Genomic DNA, 19,511 nt, shown 5'->3' with positions numbered 1-19,511 from the left:
TTCCGGGGAGTAAGAGCCAGCCCTGCTTGGGCTTTGCTAATCTCTCCCTTTAGTGGGAAAGCACACGCGACCTGGCACGCCGGGAGCTTAGGAGGCACTGCTCGGTTATTTGGTGTCTCCAAGAGCTCCCTGGTGAATGACAACGTAAAGGATTCAGTGTGTGTGCCCGAGTGTTGAACAAACACTGCCTATTAAAGAGTTTAAGGGGAGGAAATGCTTTCCAGACACACAAGCCTTTTCTAAGGGAACTGCTACTCTGTAGGATGTCAGACGCATAATGCCGATGCCATAAATGTCACCATACAGCAGTTTTCATTCAGAAAATATGATTGATGTCAAGAAAACCCACAGAAATATATATCCCTTTTAATTCCTCTTACCCTTGCCCCTTTCTCTGGGGCTTTGGGAAACAGGCTTCAGGAGAAGCTTTGAACAGTCATGCAAAAAAAAAAAAAAAAAAAAAAAAAAAAAAAAAAAAAAAAAAAAAAATCAATCACCTCCAGCTTTCAGGGGGTGGGACAAAGCTAGAAAATTGCCACATCCTTCGGGAGGCTGAGAAAGGGGCGCAGCCCTGTCAGCTCCCGTACAGCTCCGGTGCCTTGGCAGCCTGGCTCCCTAGCCTGCTGCACCCTGTGGTGCTGCCAGCACAGCTCACCCTCGGGGATGGGTGGCAGGTAGGTCCCAGGGGCCCGTGAGACATTTTTTGCTAGGAAGATTTTCAGGCCAGAAGCCTGGTGGAAAATAAGCCATCAGTGCAGATAGAAGAGTTGCTTTCTTCCTGCAGAAGTATTGCACCCCAATGTTAAAATAAAAGTAATTTTTTACCGTCCTCTTCAGGGCATACACATAGCGAAGAGCAAACGGAGCCAGAAGCACCTTACAAGACTGCGGGCAGGTGAAGCCAAAGAGATAGGTATGCATGGATGGCAGCAAGCCCTGAGCCCACAGGGTCCTCTAACACCAAGCTCAGGCTGGGACCAGGCTGTGTCTCCTCACCTCCATCGGGTCTGGGAACCCTGGAAGGTTCCCCATGTCTAGGAGAACTAACCTATTCTTCATCTTCCTTTTTCCTATTTACTTTGTTTGGTTTACATTTCCTTAAGTCAAAAGCTCCACTACGTTTATTAATTTTGATCCTAGAGGAGTTTCTCTGGAGGCTCAGATTAAGTGGCCATAGTTACGCTGCCATGGCACTGGCTTGCTGGGAGCTGCATGGTGTTAGACCCCCACAAGCACATTGTGAAGGACAGCAAGAGCCCAAGGAGCTCCTATCTTGGGGAGGCAAGCCAGGCAACGAAAACATTTGTGTCCTCATTACGTAGGGAGATGAAGATCCTGGTTAATTTTATGTAATTGTGTCCAGCTCCTTTTGATGACTAGGAAAAGACAGACACCTCCAGGGGGGATCCAAACCAAGATGGACTAAACGCCCTGGAGATGAGCCTACATGACTCCTTGTGGCTACGGCCCTCCTGGTTTAGACGTGTCAGTTAATCTAGGCTTGAGTTACTGGCTCAAGACTGCACCCAGACTTGGGTTCAAGCTGAAAGCCTGTGGTTGGAGTGGTGCCTGCATCCTTGGAAACCCAGACCAAGGCATGGACTGAACATCCACCCAGTCCCCTTATTTTTTGCTGTATTACTGTTACATTTTATGGTCACCAAGAAGGTATTCTTTCCACACACCCCCCCCCTCTCCAATACGTGAGTCCCCAGAGCGGGCTGTTTGTCCCCCCAGGAGAAAATAAAGAGTCACACCAGCAGCAGAGGGTGTGGGGGCAGACGCTTTTTGGGCATCAGAACTGGCAGTTTTTAGAGCCTCCGAATGAGTAGGCGACTGTGCTGAGGCTCTTTCTCCCACCACAAATCACGAAGCCAAATATCTCAGCTGCACTGCATGTCTGCAGGAGCTCCTCCTCCGGTGCTGGCTAGTGTGGGAAGGGCTCTGCTGGCACGCAGCTCACCCAAGTGCTTGCGTGCATGTGGTCAAAATTAAGGCGAGCCCCAGTGCATGCATTTGAGGTGCACACGTGCACAAAGCCCTTCTGCCACTTATAACCTGCCTGGCTTCACAAGAGCAACCCGGAGCACAGCAAACATCGGGACTATGTGCAACCAGCCAAACCCTCTGGGGTTGTTGGCACTTAGCCCTGAGCAGGGAGGAGGGAGGAAGATGTGGGCATAAGGGCACCAGAGAGCAGAGGTCTCCTCTGCTTCTTCTTAGCGAAGGGAGGGAGGGAAACAAATAACCTAAAGGTAGTGGAAACAGATGTACTTATGTATCTTGTACCCTATAAAGGAAAGGCCCTTCCAGTGGAACAGATGGGTTTAAGTGCCATTTAAAGCAACTCCTGCTTTACCCAAGAAAGTCTCACACAAGCTTTGCGTGTGGATTACGCAAGCAGTTTATACAAGAAAGAGTCTGGCCACACATCTCTAACATCACAGGAAGCCTTCTTAATCAAAGCTGAACCAGACTAGTCAAGAAAAACAGCCCCCTACATCCTTGAACTTCAAGTAGCACTATTGTCTTAAACTACCTATGGCTGGGACCTGAGCTTCGTTCTCTAACTGCTGCTTCTCCTTCCCTTCTCTGCTCACATCCTTTGATAGCCAAGTCTCACGTTACATTAGCATTTATGTTACATTATGCTTTTAGGAACATGTAACAGCACGGCTTCGTTGTTTCTCATGAGTAGGTAAGACCATCACAAAAATGCACAGGCAAGAGGTGAAGAGATTTCACAAGAACAGCCACACAAACAGAAGTTGCCATTACAGGCATCATGTCTCTAAATTCTCCAGAGTTAAGCCACCAATGGAGCACACACTGCCTCAGCCAGTTTGCACCTTCCCCTACATTAATTTTCTTCAGCAACGTGAAAAATGAGAGCTTAGCAATAGGCTTCAGAGATTTCCTTTTACTGCCTCCTTTCTTTTGCAATCCTGTACTACATACTAGGACATAACCAATAGATCCGTGAACAGAGAAGAAGGTGGGAAACAGATAACACTTCAATTTCTCATCATGTTCAATGAAAAGGCCCTAGACACAGAGAAAGGTGGAGTTATTTTCTCCCTTTTAGTTAAAGCACTACTTAAGAGCTAAAACCTCAAAAAACAAAACAGTAAAAATGATAAGTCAGTTAAGAGTCTGTTAGAATAATCAATACAGATAGAGAAAAAAATTAGCCTTAATGAAATTTAGAGAGAAAAAATATCTTTTCATTCTTCCTCCATACAGGCTAGTCCAACCACTCAGCTCACGCTGTTGCTGCCATTTCAGAAGTGACAGCTTTCAAAAGAGCCAGGACTGGTTTGCAATGCTAAGCTGAGGGAAGCACACGCAAGCAACAGCTGAACACAAAAAAATGCAAAGAAAACAAAACTGTTTTCAAAAGAGAAAAAAAATAATCCTAAGGATATAAAACAGAGCGGGTAAAATAGAGAGAAGTCAAAGTGAAAGGCTCCCTGCATTGAAACGAGAGTTGCAGTTTTGGCTCATTGCTTAAACCAACGCTTAAGAAAGAAAACCTGGTGCTGACAAAGACGAGGAGGTAGGGAAACACTCAACATACCTGCTGGTGACTCTGTGAAAAGCCTGAAGGTACATCTGCAGAAAAGAGCATTCCTGGTTGACTGCTGCTCCATCTGCTTCTACCCATGAAGGCTCCCACCACCAGCACTCATCTACTCTCGCCAACGACACACACTTGAGCCTTTTCCCTGTAAACACTTACACCTGTTTCCCGTAAAGCTGGTGGCTGTGCTCACACACTTTTGTTGTCATAGCGGTCAGGGATCAGCTGGCCCTGTGTGAGCCATACCTAGGAATAGTCCTTGTGTCCTCAGCACCTCGCTTGTTGTGCTTCAGATGTCTCTCCGACTAGCCAGTGCCTTTCTAACAGTGTGGGAAGGAAACAAGCAGCATGTTAAGACCGTCACCTCGCTCTTGTTTCCTCCTCTCCAGGGTCAGCTGCCCACTCTAGGCTATAGCCTCGTGGTTGCTAACAGGGTTGGAGTCACACAATTCCTTCTGTTCATCATAAAAAAAACCCCAAAAAACAAAACAAAACAAAACAAAAAACAAAAAAAAAAAACCCAACCAAAAAAACCCCAACACAATGTTTTTGACTGAGAGGGTAGAAGAGAAAATTGATTGTAACTATGAGTCCAAATAAACCTATCTGCTCTCTGCTAGCTATTACAGGAGATGTGGTAGTAGATGCTGGAATAGGCGTGGATAAGTCAACAAAACTAATGAAGTAAACTTTTCTCACACGTTTGAGAGCAAACTGGCTAAAACATAGCTACTGTAATGGTAGAATGGGACAAGGCTTTAAGGTATTTTCACGGGAGAACAAATTTGTCCAAATTTTCCCCCTTCGTATTGCACATGTTTCTCAGACCAGATTTTTGCTGTTTCTGTCTTGGATGGTTTATTTCCAGAGCTGCTCTTGGCCTATGGGGTGAGTCTTTCTGTCCACAGCAGGAAAACAGAGTGAAATACTGGTAAATACAGAATTTGAACAGAGGTAACTCTTCTCACCGCAGCATGAGCACTCCTGACTTACATCCTTAGTGACTGTGAAACCTGAACTGGGACTGGTTCTTCATTAGTGTTTACTGGCCTTGGTCAGTGCTTTGGGCGAGGTTCTAAACGCCCTTGTCTCTTTGTAGCAGGACGGGAACACGTAACAGGGTCCTTTCCATTCACGTGTCTCATGTAATGCAATTCAGAAATGCATGCAAAAGTGCAAGTACTCAACCAATCTTATACACAATGTGGAGGAGCATTACTGAGAGGCGGTAGGACACTAGCAGAGCACCATGATGAGGGCATGTGGCGAGTGTAAAGTAAATATTTGAACAACAAACTGGAATTGAGACAACTCATTTATTCAAAAGGAAGGGCGTGAGGAATAGCTGAATCTGGCATCAGGGTAATACAGAAAATTCCAAAGGAAAGGAGAGAAATTAAACTAACGGGTATACTCACGGTGGAAAAAGGGAGTTATGAACCACCTGAACCTCAGAGAAAAATCAGTCTCGGGTATGTAAGACAGAGATCTCTGGCTTGAGAAGAAATGTGGTTGCAGTGACTCCTTAAGAAGGGTTTGGGCAACGACTGAATGACTGAAACTGTAGGCACAAGGAAGGAGGAATGGCTGCTAAATACCCAGGCACAATCAGACAGCACGTAAGCTTGATGCTGGTTTTCAGACCAAAAATAACAATATATCTTCCAATTGAGTACACATGATGCATAATAAAAATATTAGAAATACGTTTAGGAAATAAAAAGGTATCTGAAGGCAAAAGAAGACTTCATGACAAGTTCCATCTGTATTTCTCCATAGGTACTCGCAGAGCACCCACTGATTTCAGTGGAGTAGACATTCAGGCTATTTGTCTTAGCCTGAGACTCCTTATAAGAAGGGCTTGGGTTTCACGTCAGGGAGTGATGAATGAGGAATCTCCTTCTAGAGTTAATTTAGCCCGTACCTTCTAGGGAGTCAGAGAGAACAAAACTGGCTTTCCTCCCAGTTGAATCATAAAAAAAAAAGAAAAAAAAAGAAAAAAAAAAGTGCCAGTTTTGGGCCACAACAGTGGTACTGTTTTGTGTGTTTGTTCTCCCTTATTTGAGAAACACTGGGGAAGCTTGATGTCATTTGGCTTCTGGAAGCGTTTGTAAGATGTAGAGGGATGGAGCTTGCAGCCTTTGATGAGGAGGACAAACAGAACTGAATCTATAACAAGAGGAGGAAACCCTTGTAGGTTTTTTTTTTTTCCTTCCAGATGTTCATTCAAACATTTGAGTTAGCATGAAAAAAAAAAAAAAAAAGCTTAAACCAGACTAACCAAAATCACTCTTAATCAGGTTTTGTTTCCATGGCACCTTTGATGTCATAAGCTTAATAGCTCTCCAGTGATCCATAGAGTCTTCCAGGAAAAAAAAAAAAAAATTTAAAAAAAATGGCTAGACAACCTGAATGCCAAATGTTTAATACACCCTTAAAAATATCCTTTCTGAAAAGTTTTCAGGGCCTCCCTTCTCTTTTAAGAATCAAGGGAAACCAAAAATCAAACCAGGAATTTCCCCCTCCCACACTCCCCCACCCCGCATATCACCGGAAATCTTTGCACAGCAGTTGGAATATATGGAGACCTACAAATATATTATTAAACTGCAAAGGAAATGCATAAAAAAGACTGTTATAAAAATAGCTGTAAAACACTTTTTTTTTTTTTTTTCATTCTACAGATGCAAACTCTCAAGAAACATCTTTCTGTCAAAACTGAAACAGATTGTGGTGTTCGGCAGCACATTTCTTCGCTAGGGAAACATTCTTGGTACAGTATTTTTACTCTTCGTCTGATGTTTTTTTCTAAGGATTTTCTAATTAATCGTGGTGCTGATGGATGATAACAGCCATTCTGTGGCTGCTACTAACACACACAAGTCTTGCCAGAGGTAAAGTAGGTATAATTTGCTTTTATTTCAAAGCTTTTGCCCGGTAATAGCAAAAGCCTGATCTGGCACTTGTGGTGAAGCAACATTCCCAGTCCCACCAGTCTTCAGGATCCTCATCTGATTTTATAAGAAGAAAAAGGGGCGGATGTGTGGTTTGCTGCTTTTCTGATTATCCCGCCACTGCCGGTGCTTGAGGAAGAACACATTCCTCTGCCTGGTGGGTTTAGTTGGTATAGGAGAGGGACTGAAGCTTCAGACGGCAAGATTTACGGAAAATTGCTGCTGGAGAAATTAAACATCAAGAACAGTACTAAAAAAGCAAGATCCTAATCCTGATTACAAGCTTTGGGTTTTTTTGAAGGTAGAGTGTAAAGCTTTTGCTGCAGCTATCATAAAATACACATCAAATGTCCACTAACTTTGACGGAAAGAATCCCTTAGAAGTTCAACTTTTTAAATAGAAGTTGATAAAACTCTGTTTAAGAGCTGCTAAACGTGTATATCAAACAAGATAGCTATAAAACGTATGATCAAAATCAAATAATTCTTCAAAATAAAAGCTACTAATAAAATCACTTCATCATTTACTGTCGCGAGAATAGAAAAATGAATCAGTGCTGTATCCTTCACCTGTCCAGGCTTGAACTCTGCCATACACATAGAGTGAACCTAGATGCTGTCAAAAGACCAACATGCTAGCTAACCATAATTTATAACCCATTTAGCAAAATAAATAAGCTTGTCATATTGAAACAATTATCGTACAGCTAAGGGAATTTTAAGCATATCTTAAAAAGTGGATGTAACGTCTATACATGAAAGGGTTTGAACTAAAATCACTGCACCGGTGAACTACTCTAGGCTTTCGATGATCTAACAGAGTGTAACAGAGTTTATTATACCTTAAATCACCTGTGTACGTCTTAGAATTTGGCCCTGTCACGCTTTCTCTGATGCAAAATGTAGTGGCTGCTCTATTTTGGTCTAGAATGGGAAGATAATAAATAAAAACACTTTTTTTTTTTTTTTTTTTAAAAAAAAAAGCAAGCATATATTAATCTTTCCAGATGCAGTAATTACCTATTTGTTTTCTTGTCTGGGCTACAGGCTTGTTTGTCTCTCTAACCTCGTGTCATTATGGAAAAGATAAAGTACGTTGCTACAATATATTAAAAACCAGGGAAAAAAACCCTTCTCATATTTTGATAATTTTTTTTTTCCTAATTATTTTGTGTGGCTTGTATTTTGCGTAATGGGACAGATTTATTCTCATATTCATATATTTATATGCTATTATTCCAAATTATGTTCTGCAACAAACACAAGCAATTTTCGTACTGGGAATTTGTCCAGGTAAAGTTTCCCAGTGAACCATCCAGCCATCCATATACATACCCATGTTCAAATTTTAATGTGTTTCTATTTATCCTGCTTAAAAACAAACATCTCCGGACAGAAGAGACTGACAGGCACATGAAAGACTACTTTAATCTCCTTCCCCAATCAGTGCAGATATATGAAGTGCGGTATAAAGTGGAGCATGCTTAACTCACGTCGTGGGAAGACTTGGAAAGGTGCTTTCCAAAATACTGCTGTCTATGAGAACATTCTTTATAAATGACTTTATAAGAGAAGGACGATGAAAAATAATAGTAATCGCTGTAGCTGGTATTGGGAACGATTGATAGTTGAGCTCGGTGGACGCTGGTTGCTGGTGTGCCTACAAGCTGTGTTAGATACGGCACTTACAAGGCAAACCCAAGCAGAACGTGCCTGCCTAGTAAGTCAACATGAAATGCATATACTATAAATCTTGTGAGGTTATACGTATCTGTCTTCTGTTTGCAGAGCAAGTCACTGATTAAAGACAGGGGCCAGGACCTGCAGGAATCCAGATCATGACTGGAGCAAGTGGAAACCACAAATAATTCAGAGTTTTTAAGAGCATGTTGTTATCATCACTATACACACCCACGTATGTACACACTGACATACTAACTTTTTTTTTTTTTTTTTTTGGGGTAATTGGAAATCAAATAGAATCTTTTAAAAGAAAAAAAAAAAATCTCTTACTGAAAGCTGTTAACGTTTCCATCTTGAAAATATTCTCCTCCTTTTTTTTCTTCTTACTCATAATTTCTCCTTCTTCAGACTCGTCTTAGCCACTCTCTCCCTCCCGCTTCTTTCTTGGTGACTAACGGGTTTCAGGAATGAACTTCAGAGGAGTTTGTAAGAAAAAAAAAAATCTCTTCCAGATTGGCTATTTTTTGATTAACTCCCACAAAGAGATATTACAGGCAGTTCAGAAGACTGGCCATAAAATACACACTCTTTCATCTCTGTGTTACCCGTTCAGCTGCGGTTCCAGGTAGTAACAATCAGGAGCTGTCAATGAACTTCAGTCAGCATCACTTTCTTGAGGATCCATACTTAGGACTGATTTTTGCAGCACAAGCTCACCCTTGCCAAAAAGAGATGTTCTTAGGAAACACGCCACTTTCTTCCATTCTTCCATCACTTGTTTTTTTTTTTTTGTTTCAGTTTTTGTTTTGGTTTCGTTTGTTTGTTTCCTTAAGAGCATATTAGTTTCCTTCTTGATTCAAATCCTCTCTTAAACTGACCTGAGTCACCCACCCTCTGTTTTTATAGCCAACAGTGGGATTCCAGCATCTTTTCTCTGTGCATCATCCACCTAACAGCTCTGTCTCCCACAGCATGTTCTGTCTGAAGAGCCCAACTCAGCCTGCAGCAATAGTTTACCTTATAAAATAACTTTCTCTCTTATCCGTTCTCCACCCCTTCCTCCCCTCCATCCAATCAGCAGAGTAACTCCAGTATTAAAGATAAGCATTTTTTCAAACTCGCTCAGCATTTCTGTCCAAGTTAGCTGAAGAATATAGGTTTTCTATTCCTATTGTTAAGTTTTACCTTTAAACTATTTCAGCATCTTCTTACCTGTCGTAGGGATATGATTTCTCTTAAGCTTAGTGTTCTTCTGCCCTAAAGTTCAATATAAGATCAAATATTAAAAGGTACCTAGTACCTTTTAATAATCCAATTATTCTGGATTTATATCACAGTAATAGAGAAAAATCTTGACTCAGAGGGCCGGAGTGATGTCTGTGCCACCAATTTTATTGTTATTTGCATGTACTATAGTGCCCCTGATAAAACACACGTGTCTTTGATTTACACAATGGCCTCTAACCTCGAAGTTAGTTTTTTCTTCTGCAGACCCATAAAATGCACATAAGGAGAAAATAAGGACCACGACTAACATAAAAGCAAGCTGAACTGCAACAGCTTTAGATCCAGCAGTTTCTGATTGTTCCACTTTTGCAGGAGGTGAGTGGCCAAGTAGAGGCAGGACCCTCCGGTGGCACTGCAGCCCAGGCAGGGGCTCGGGAGTATCATGCACCAGAGGGAACTTGTAACACACACATAGTTTTTTGTTTACTTTGAAATTAAGCCCAACAGAGCAGAAAATACTCGGCTTCATACACCTAAGATCAAATACTCTTCATCATTCCTCATGTATACCGTGTACAGGAGGGATCCCACCACAGCACTCCCCTTTTAGAAGAAGTTGTCTAATGATTACAGCAAGGAACAGGAGATCCATAGGTTATGGTTCTAGCTCTGTTTGAAATTCCTCTACAAAGAAAACCATTCTGAGAAAAAGCAAGCACGGAGGACGAGAATCGCTGTTGCCCTGCATAGCGTTTGTGATTTACAGCACTAGCACTCTGGCCAAGGCTCCACTTCTGTTCTTAGTAAGAAGAATTTCTGTTCGTCTTCACTTAAACTTGCTGGTTTAAGGAAAACTACCAGCTAGCCACTCCTCTGAGGAAATGAGACCACAGACTTGTGTGGGTGACAGGACTCATGCCCGAGGTGTTTGTCGGGACAGAGAACTGGATGCTACATCCCGCAGGGAGCTTCCGCTTGTCGTGGAGCTTGAGCTTGGTGACAGAATCCTTTTGAGTGAGACCTTGACACAGGTACTCAAAACTGTTAGCAGTGAACTAAACCGAACTGAAACATGGACTGTTTTACTGCTGCCAGCTTCACGATCCCAACAGTTTACGAAACCCAAAATTTAAATAAATGCTCTTTATCTGACTCATGATGGCTTCGAATCAACCCCAATAGCCATTATATGAATATCATTAGTCTGGCTTTTTCCAGATACGTTTAATTTGAAGTATTTTTGCTGTGTTCTGATGATATTAGAGTAAACTGTGCAGCATTTGCTCTGGCTTTTTGGTGATGACCATCCAGCAGGCTGCTAAAAAAAAAAAAAAAAAAAAAAAAAAAAAAAAAAAGGCAACAGGCTGTGGTTGATGCTTTTTAAAATTTTTCTCTACACAGGATTTCAGCCACGTAACCTCTACCCATTTTAATGGCCTTACGTAACAAAACCCCTTTTCACATGTTTGGGCCAGTACTAAAGCACTGTGATGTATTTGTGGCCCTGCTTGTCCACACAACAAATATTCCCTAAAATACGCTTAGGGGTCTGAACGACAAGAGGGAACGGTTTATCTTGTGATGCTTTTTGTGTCTGTTGCCTCCAGTTGTCCTTCAAGCATCTCTCTGCAGAGATGCCTCAGCGATTCACAGTGTAGCTGCTGAGTTGCCAGTTTGCAATTCGGTGTACGAAACAACACTCGGTTTACCTCAACGTAAAGTCCAGACTGTGAGTAGCTGCCACATGGAGAGATGAGACACCTCTGCCTGAGAAATCACTATTCATCACAGATTAAGTCATCCCTGCTCATCAGTCATGGCCCTTTGGGTCTTAGTTATCATTTAAACTAACATTCGTTTGCACAGCCCCAGCCATATTCAGAGGTCTTCAGGTAGCTGTAAACAGAAGTTATGGCTCTCGTAAAGCCCCTTTACTTTGTGAAAGAGGTGAAACGAGGTTTACTGTGAATAAACATTCAGGTGAAAGCTTCCCAAAGATTTCCACAGTCATTAGGATTTTTAACAGATATAATTTCAAAGTTAGTTTGTTTTGGTTTGGTGGTTTTGTTTTTTTTTTTTTTTTTAAATCACATTGCTTGCTTCTCTGTGTAAGTGGCACGCAAAACATGAGTAGGTCAGTGAATAATGGTAGATTTGGTGGTCTTTTCTTCTTTGGATTGGTGCCTAAGTAATCTAAATCACATATACACATGCTGGCATCACTGGATGTGAGATTACAGAAATGGAGAATTACATATGCCTTTTTAGTAATTAAAATTTCTATTGTATTTGGTGTCTTTGTTAGGAGTCCCTGAGCCCTCTTAATTCCCAGTCTTAGAACCCCTGTTGCCTATTTTTAATACTCTTGCAATGTAAATACATTTTTCATGTTACTTTAAGGACCTCGTGTGAATAACACCCAAATAAACACAAAACAGTGAATCACGTAATTTCTGGATACTTCACATGCAAGTAGTATGAATTCAGGTCATGGAGCACAGTGAATTTATGAGGATGCTGTGCTGGCTTGTAAGACCAATTAAACAAAAAAGTAGAGTGCTTTAGCTGTTTTGCAAAAAAAAAAACCCAAACCAAAACCCACAAAACTTTGAATATTTCATTTGCATTTTGTTTACCAGGAGCTCCCAGCCAGTTTCAGTCAGACGCGTGTTCTCACGAGCTGGTCCCTCCCATTTGCATTTTAGCACTGCCATATTGCTGCGGCTGTGACAAGCAGAAGGAAGAGGCCATTCATTTGAAAAGGGCAAAATTCGGTGTTGCCAAAGAGATGGCAACGGACCGACCCCGTCACCTGCTCCACTGCGAAGTGGTACCTGGACTATCGCAACCTCTGAAAGCTGGATGAAGTCATAAGTGAAATGACTCATTGAAGAGGTGAATGATGTAAATACCAATGTCTTTGGTATATGGTTCTTACACCCTCTTACCTTGCTTGACTGTCTATGCACCAAACTGTCCGTGCAATCCAAGAGCAAGGCTGCAGTGTGGTTTTGTTCCTAATTCCGTGGCCAAACGATGCTCTAGGTTAGAGCCCTGATGTTCGTGGCTTGGTGGTAACTACACTGCATGCTTTGTTCAGTAAAATTTCCAGATTTCAAACTGATATAACAACAAACCCCCCAAATGTTACTGCAAGTAGGATATTTGAATACGCAAGAAAGGAGGAGGGGCAAAACCTGTATATAGTGCTATTACATATCCAGCTATACTTGACATAGAGCCTAAATCAGGTGTCATTCAATTAGCACAAGTGGAAGAGTTTTACTGATTTTTAGTGGTTAGCTTCCATTCTTCTCACATTTTGCTTGACAGTTGTCTGGAATGTCTATCAGACTAACTTCTGTCTTTTGCCCTGGACACCTCATACATTACTGTGTTTTCACAAAAAAAAAAAAAAAAAAAAAAAAAAAAAAAAAAGAGAGACCAGTAGTTGCAATAATAAATCAGTTTGGCACTACCTCTGGAAAAGGTCAGTCCCAGTTATTAATCATTGACCTGTTTATATTTTACTGTCCAAAACTGAGAAGTGTCATGTGAGGTGAGGTGGGGCCTGAAACCCTTTGCCTTGTGTTTTTAGGAGTAGATGCCCGGCTAGGTTTTTGTCTTCAATTTCCCATGAGATGGGGCAGGCTCAAGACTTTTTCTCAGCTTCAGTGCATTACAAACGTTCTGTCACAATGAGTAGGACATATCTGCAAAGATGTAACAACTTCATACTTAGTTCTTTTAGAAAGGCTCCATTATCTATGTCCAACAATAACGCCTGAAGTCTGACATATACCCGTGAAAGAAAATAATCTTCCCTGTTTTATAGATGCCCCAAAAAACTGTATGAAAAAAAAAAAAAAGACATTGAGATTGGTCTTTTCCAACCTAGACAGCTCTGTGATTCCCAAAGGAACAATCCTGTGATATTTTCTTGTTTTGATCAAAGTCAAAGTATTTTGATGAATGGTATTTTAACTAACATGGAGATTTTAGTTAGTAACTGATCTTTTTCCCCCAACACGTAAGAGATTTTTCACCCCCAAAACAGTTGCTTTTTTTGGGCATTGGCTTACGTTCCCCAAGAGCTAGAAGTGATACCAAACAGTGTGAGTGCACGTTGAGCACATTTTTCTGGGTGCCTACAGGCACAGCATCATCTTGTGAAGAGTTTTGCTGGGGAGGTTTCAACACTGTATGTTTCTGAAACATTTTCAACGACAGCATCTGGATACGGACCACATGGCCACCTACCACACCCTCCTGCAAAAGGCTGGGTGACATTTCTGGTTAAAACTTCTATCAGTGAAAACTGCAGAGCTGTGTTCCCAAAGTGCTCACAGATGACTCTCACTTTTGCCAGATTTTTCATCCAAGTTCAAAAGAAACCATTCCAGGGTCAGAGAATTTTATCTGTAGAGGCTTTAAAAAGCTCAAAATCAAAACGAAAAGTTTCTTCTTGAGAGAAATATTTTGTCCAGTATGAAACATATTAACTTTGCAGTCGTTTGCTTTTTAATCTTTTTTTTAGGGAGTCAGCAACTCTAGAATCAACCTCCTCAAGGTAAAACTTATCTTTTCCAAGATGTGTGATGCAGAGATGTAAAGAAAATGTTCCTAGATAGTCTAACTTCCCTAAAAGCAATTATTATTTTTCTTTACATCAGGCAAAAATACACACCAAAACACCTGCATATGTTCCTTTGCATACCATGCAAATGGGGAGGTGAGGGCTCTGAAGACGAGCGCCAAAAGGTTTTCCCTAAGCGTGTCTTCTCTTTGACACAGTCGGGCTTTCAGCCTCACCCATATCTTTCTGCTCCCTTTCCTGTATTCAGTGAAAATGACTGGTGAGAGGTGCTTGCTGAACCTGGAGTCCTTTGGGTCAATCTGTCCTCTGATTAAATTTATGAGATCCCCGGTTCTGTCCCTCCCATGTTCAAGTGTATAGGAAAAATTAGCTTCTCATTCCAGAGATTTTCATACAATGGAAGACTGTCAGGCCTGAGTCACTCCCTGCTCAATAACACTACAGGTCAGCGTGGGAATAAAAGCACAGGGGAGAAGCCCTCAGCCCACGTGGCATCTGTTCCTACCGCCCAAGGTTCAGCTGCCCAGAGGTGGGGTCCCCTCTCCTCACACAGAGCCAGCAATAGTGCTGACACAGAGCTATCATCGCAGAAAAAAAAAAAAAAAAGAAGCCATGCTGTCCCGGGTCACTAGACAACTAGGCCGTTAGGGTGAATGGAAATAAGTGTACTTCCGACAGAAACTGCTTCACCACCTGCTTACCCAGGTTCAGCGGTGGCTTCCCATGTTGTAAGCGAATGGGAAGTGTCAGAGCTCAAAGAAACATCTCCCAGACCATGGTGAAGGAGAAGGACATCCTTCTCTCCACTGCTCTTTCAAAACGACGACACACTTGCCTCCCTCAATCCCTCTTCACCTTCTGTACATATTTCTGTGCAAATGTTGGGGAAGCAAGGCTGTGCATTAAGCAAATACACTTCTCCTTGGATGCTGTGTACACCAGACTTCCACCTCTTCAGATTTTACACCAAAGCAGTTCCATCATTTTCAGATTTTTATCCTTTGCCTATTGCCATGACATCTGATGAGATAATCTAGTGGGCAAACCTGATCAAAGGCACAGGTTTCTCCCTTCCCCCACCATGGGGGCACAAGCACATATAACTGCATTCCAGCTAATTTGACAACGTAAAAGAGAAACATTTTACATGTAGGATCCGGAACCATCATTTTCTAATGTCAAAGGTCACATGAAATACCTCTTATGTTGTCTCAGCCTATTTCCTGGCATAGAGTTGTAATCTCCGAGAACACATAAATGTTTCAGTATTAGTACTAAGAAGCCACATGAGGGAGCATTTGGAGAATTGAAATGCTTTTCTTGTATCATTGTAAATAAGGGAGGGAATCAAACTTGATCCCTCTGGGATATATAGAATTCAGACAAATCTAGATGTTATTATCCATTTCTCCACTCATACAGGGATGCAGAATTTGTGATTCCCACTGAAGACAGAGTTTCTAAAAAAAAACCCATTAGTGGTCTGAACCAGACAATTTCTTACTCTTGCCAAGGTACGCTGTGACTGGTATACCTGAAAGGGAGCGCAGATAAGTGGATTTGCCTTTCAGCTAAATGAAAATATAAGCCACTCTGTACAGGTTATTCCAGGCTGAGTGTGGCAGCGGTGCCAGATTTCCCAGATTGTCAGCAGCCTTGGATGACAGTGGCAGGGAGGGGTAAGGTCCCAGTTCCTGCACTCTCCTGACTAGGCAAATGGCTCAGCCTACACGCTTCTAAATAACTTTTACATCTTATGCTTTTATATCTTAGGTTTTACTAAAGAAAATAAACCCCACAGGTACATAAAGTGAAACCAATCTCAATATTTTTATGAGCTGACTCACTATTTTTGAATGTTTGAGGTTGGCAGTACTGAAGCTAACCAAAATGGAGAAAAAAGAAAAAAAAAAAAAAGTCATTGGGAACCGTAATGGGAGATGGGTATACGCTTCTGCTCTGTACTGTTATCTCAGCAAAAACATCAGCTGCAGCTTGGGCGATCCTCACTGACAGACATCTCAATCAAAGAACAACATCAAATAACTGTATTGAAAGATTTTTTGCTAGTAATGATAAACAGCTGTTGAATGAATAAAAAGTTTAGCACTCTACCTCCAAAAGTCAACATCCATAGAAATTGTTGTCAGTCAGAGAAAGTCTTATTAAAGGTCATTTTGTAAGCACTTTAGCAAGATCCCATTTTTTTTCCCCTCATTATTTACACCTAAAATTGACTAAACAGCAAGTAATTAATGAACTGCATGAAAACCAAGCTGCAGCTGCGACAATCTGAGTGCACATTGCTGCAAACATTCGACTAAGAAATTTGCAACCAATTTTACTGGGCAGAAGTTCCAGCAGTCCCTTCCCTTCTGCCTGTCATGTCACCCACGCCAGCGGAAAGGTGGAAGGGAAAGAGAGAAAAGGAAGATAAACCCAAACTTTTAACTAGAGTAAGTTTACTCGGACTCGATGGAGGAGGTCTGGGATGCTCCCCACCTCACCGCAGCGTTCACCAGGGCAGCTGGTGGCTACCTCCAAGCTGTGGCAGGGCTTGGCTGGCTGGCTGCAGGACACCCTGCAAATCACAGCGTGCAACTTATCAGCATTTGAAATAATCCTTGTTTTCCTAAGGATTAAACTTAACCCAGATCACTCCAGTGAGCCAGTTTACAGCTCAGACCCCCTCACAGTCGTGTCACTGCAGCTGAGGGGGGAGCAAACTCTGGTACACGAGCACGTCTCCGAGGGCAGGACCTCCACAAGCCTCCTCTGTTGCTGAAACCAGCAACCTGGACACACACGGCCCGATGGCAGAGGAGAGGTTGGCATTCCTCCCCTCTAATTTTTACCGTTTTCACTGCTTGGCGGTTTTCTTTGCGTGAAATCATCTGACCGTTTTTATTAAACCAAAGAAAGTCTGAAAGTCTGGTGTTTGCCGTTATCCTCATCTCCAGAGAACAATTCTTTGCAGCTCCAGTAAATAGGACTTAAAAGGTAAATGGTATTATAGTGTTAATTTCAAAGTGAATTATTCAAAAAGTGCTCCATATGTCAGCAAGCATCATTTTGTGGAACTATATTAATGTCTTCCTTAAATACAGTTCTCCCTTTCTAAAAGCTGTTTTATAGATCCAGGAAATACGTCTGGTATGAAGAAGTGCTTATTGTAAAGGATGTTTTAGCAGTTGTGTTCAATTAATGAGGAAGGCAGGATGTAGCCCTATATAAGAAATAGCATAACAGCAATAATTCCTTGGGGCTTGGGAATCTTCACACTTTCAGGTACTGCACAGTTAGTTATCCATTCATTCAAGATACCAGGTCGGTTTTGGTTCATATTCTGCATTTTGCATTAAGAAAATGTAATACCTCCTTTTGACAGGGCTCTCTGTAAAGAACTGAGAAGCTAAAAATAAAAAGAAACTGTTGCTTTTCAGCAGAGATGCCTGAAAGTAAATTGGAGGAAAGAACCCCAAAGCTTCCAGGATCACCCAAAACAAATCGAAAACTCCCGATGCTGACAACAATGGCCATTTGATAAGGAGACAACCATTCTGCTTTATCCCACCGGCTCAACCATCAGCTCCCTTTTTGCCGTTTCTCCAGTTCAAAGGATGGCAGGAATATCTATGAGCAGCAGCAGACATGGTTTTGGACACAGCTCAGCAAACGGTAGCTTTCATTTAAGAGAGAACGTATGTGCTTTGAAATTGTCCAGCAATAAGGAAGCACTTAGGAACCCGAGAGAGAAACTTGGTTTTCTGGATTTCTCTCATTCGTTTGAAAGGACCGAAACTCCCCTTCTTTTTACGTTCTGCATCCATTTCGTGAACTCCATGGCACTGAGGATTAAAACCAAATCAATGCAAATATTAAGAGGATTTAAAATGTCTGTGAAGTGACTATGCCCCTGTCATCTTTAGTAAATTAAGGCTGCATCTATGTTTATTTGTGTTACCATATTGCTTGGAAGCTCAGCCAGGCTTGGGATCCTACAGTGAGGGCCAGTACAGATAGACAAGGGAGGCGACAGCAGGCAAGTATTGTTCTCATCCCTATTGTGCGAGGGATAATTGCAGCGTGGTGAGATTACACCCAACCGAGCACCAGTCACAGTGGGTACTGGTGGAAATATTAGTGCAAGGGACATGACAGAAAGCTGGAACTGTCACCTCTGCATCTAAGTGGCATCACTAGGGTCCAGAACTTGGTCTTGGCTCTCTATCTCTTACTACGCAGGCAAAAAATCTAGCCAGACTTTATTTATATTTTGTATATAATTTTATGTCAAATACTCTGTGGATTATTGCATCCTATCACAGAACAAGTGCTATTATTCCAGTCTCTTTCTGGTACTCGCTTTCAAATTTTCCTCTCCTCGAGTGCTGTGCTCATCTACACTGGTCATACGTAAAATACAGCGCAGAGAACATTTGTGGTGGCGCTTTTCAAATCAATTAGAAGCCCTGTAATAATCGTTTGTCTCACAAACTGCACACGCCTGCACATCTCACTAGCTGCTAGTGATGGAAAACAAAAGAATAAGATCTCTTATAGTCTGATTTTCAGACTTTTTTTAGAGCGAGTGTGACCTCTTATGCATTTGAGCTGATCGCAGTGTGGACTTTTCGTGTTGACAGTTAATATAAATATTAGTGCAGTATTTAGTTATCGGTGATGACTTTCGGCTTTAATTCCTCAGGTCTATTAAAAAAATAAATTCCAATCTACAATTATAATAAAGTCAATGAATCTTAAACAGCTCTTCTCTGTGAAAAACATCCACTGGCATACTCAAGTACCTTATAAAAATCACCTGCATGGTAAGCAGCCAGAAAGAAACAAAACCTAAAGATTTTTTCTGATGGACAGTTAGAGGATGGGAGCTCAAAATCCAAAACTCTTCTCATTCTACCTGCAGCAAGCCAAGCTGGCTCAGGCAAGGACTTGTACCATGCATTTTGCCACTGGCTTATGATAACGTTGTTGCCTCCTGAACACATTTTAACTGCCGTACTGTCAAAGCCTAGCTCAAAGTAGTAGCAGTAGTAATAATAATAATTTTATAAAAATATTATTGTATAAAAATCCACAACCTTTCATCAGGTTCAGAAATAATAATATATTTTAACTGCCGTACTGTCAAAGCCTAGCTAAAAAATAATAATAATTATAATAACAATAATAATGGCAACCCACAACCTTTCATCAGATTCAGACACCACTGTGGGAAGGGCCGTGCAGGAGGCGTAAGAGGTGACCACAGCGCTCTCAATCTGAGTCTACAACAGGAGAACCACCAAGAGGAGGAGGAGGATGTGATGGGGGTGTATTGCCCAGCAGCCAGAGGGGACAGCTGGAGGAGAGACCACCCCAGCCCCTCCTGCCCGGCGCTGAGGCACTGTGGAGAACTTCACCGCTGCTCACACACGCCGCTGAGCTCAAGCAAACAGATTTTTTTTTT

Source organism: Athene cunicularia, assembly GCF_003259725.1.
Source record: "Athene cunicularia isolate RWA chromosome 5 unlocalized genomic scaffold, athCun1 chr5_part3, whole genome shotgun sequence".
NCBI classification, from domain to species: Eukaryota; Metazoa; Chordata; class Aves; order Strigiformes; family Strigidae; genus Athene; species Athene cunicularia.
This window is presented reverse-complemented; position numbering follows the sequence as displayed.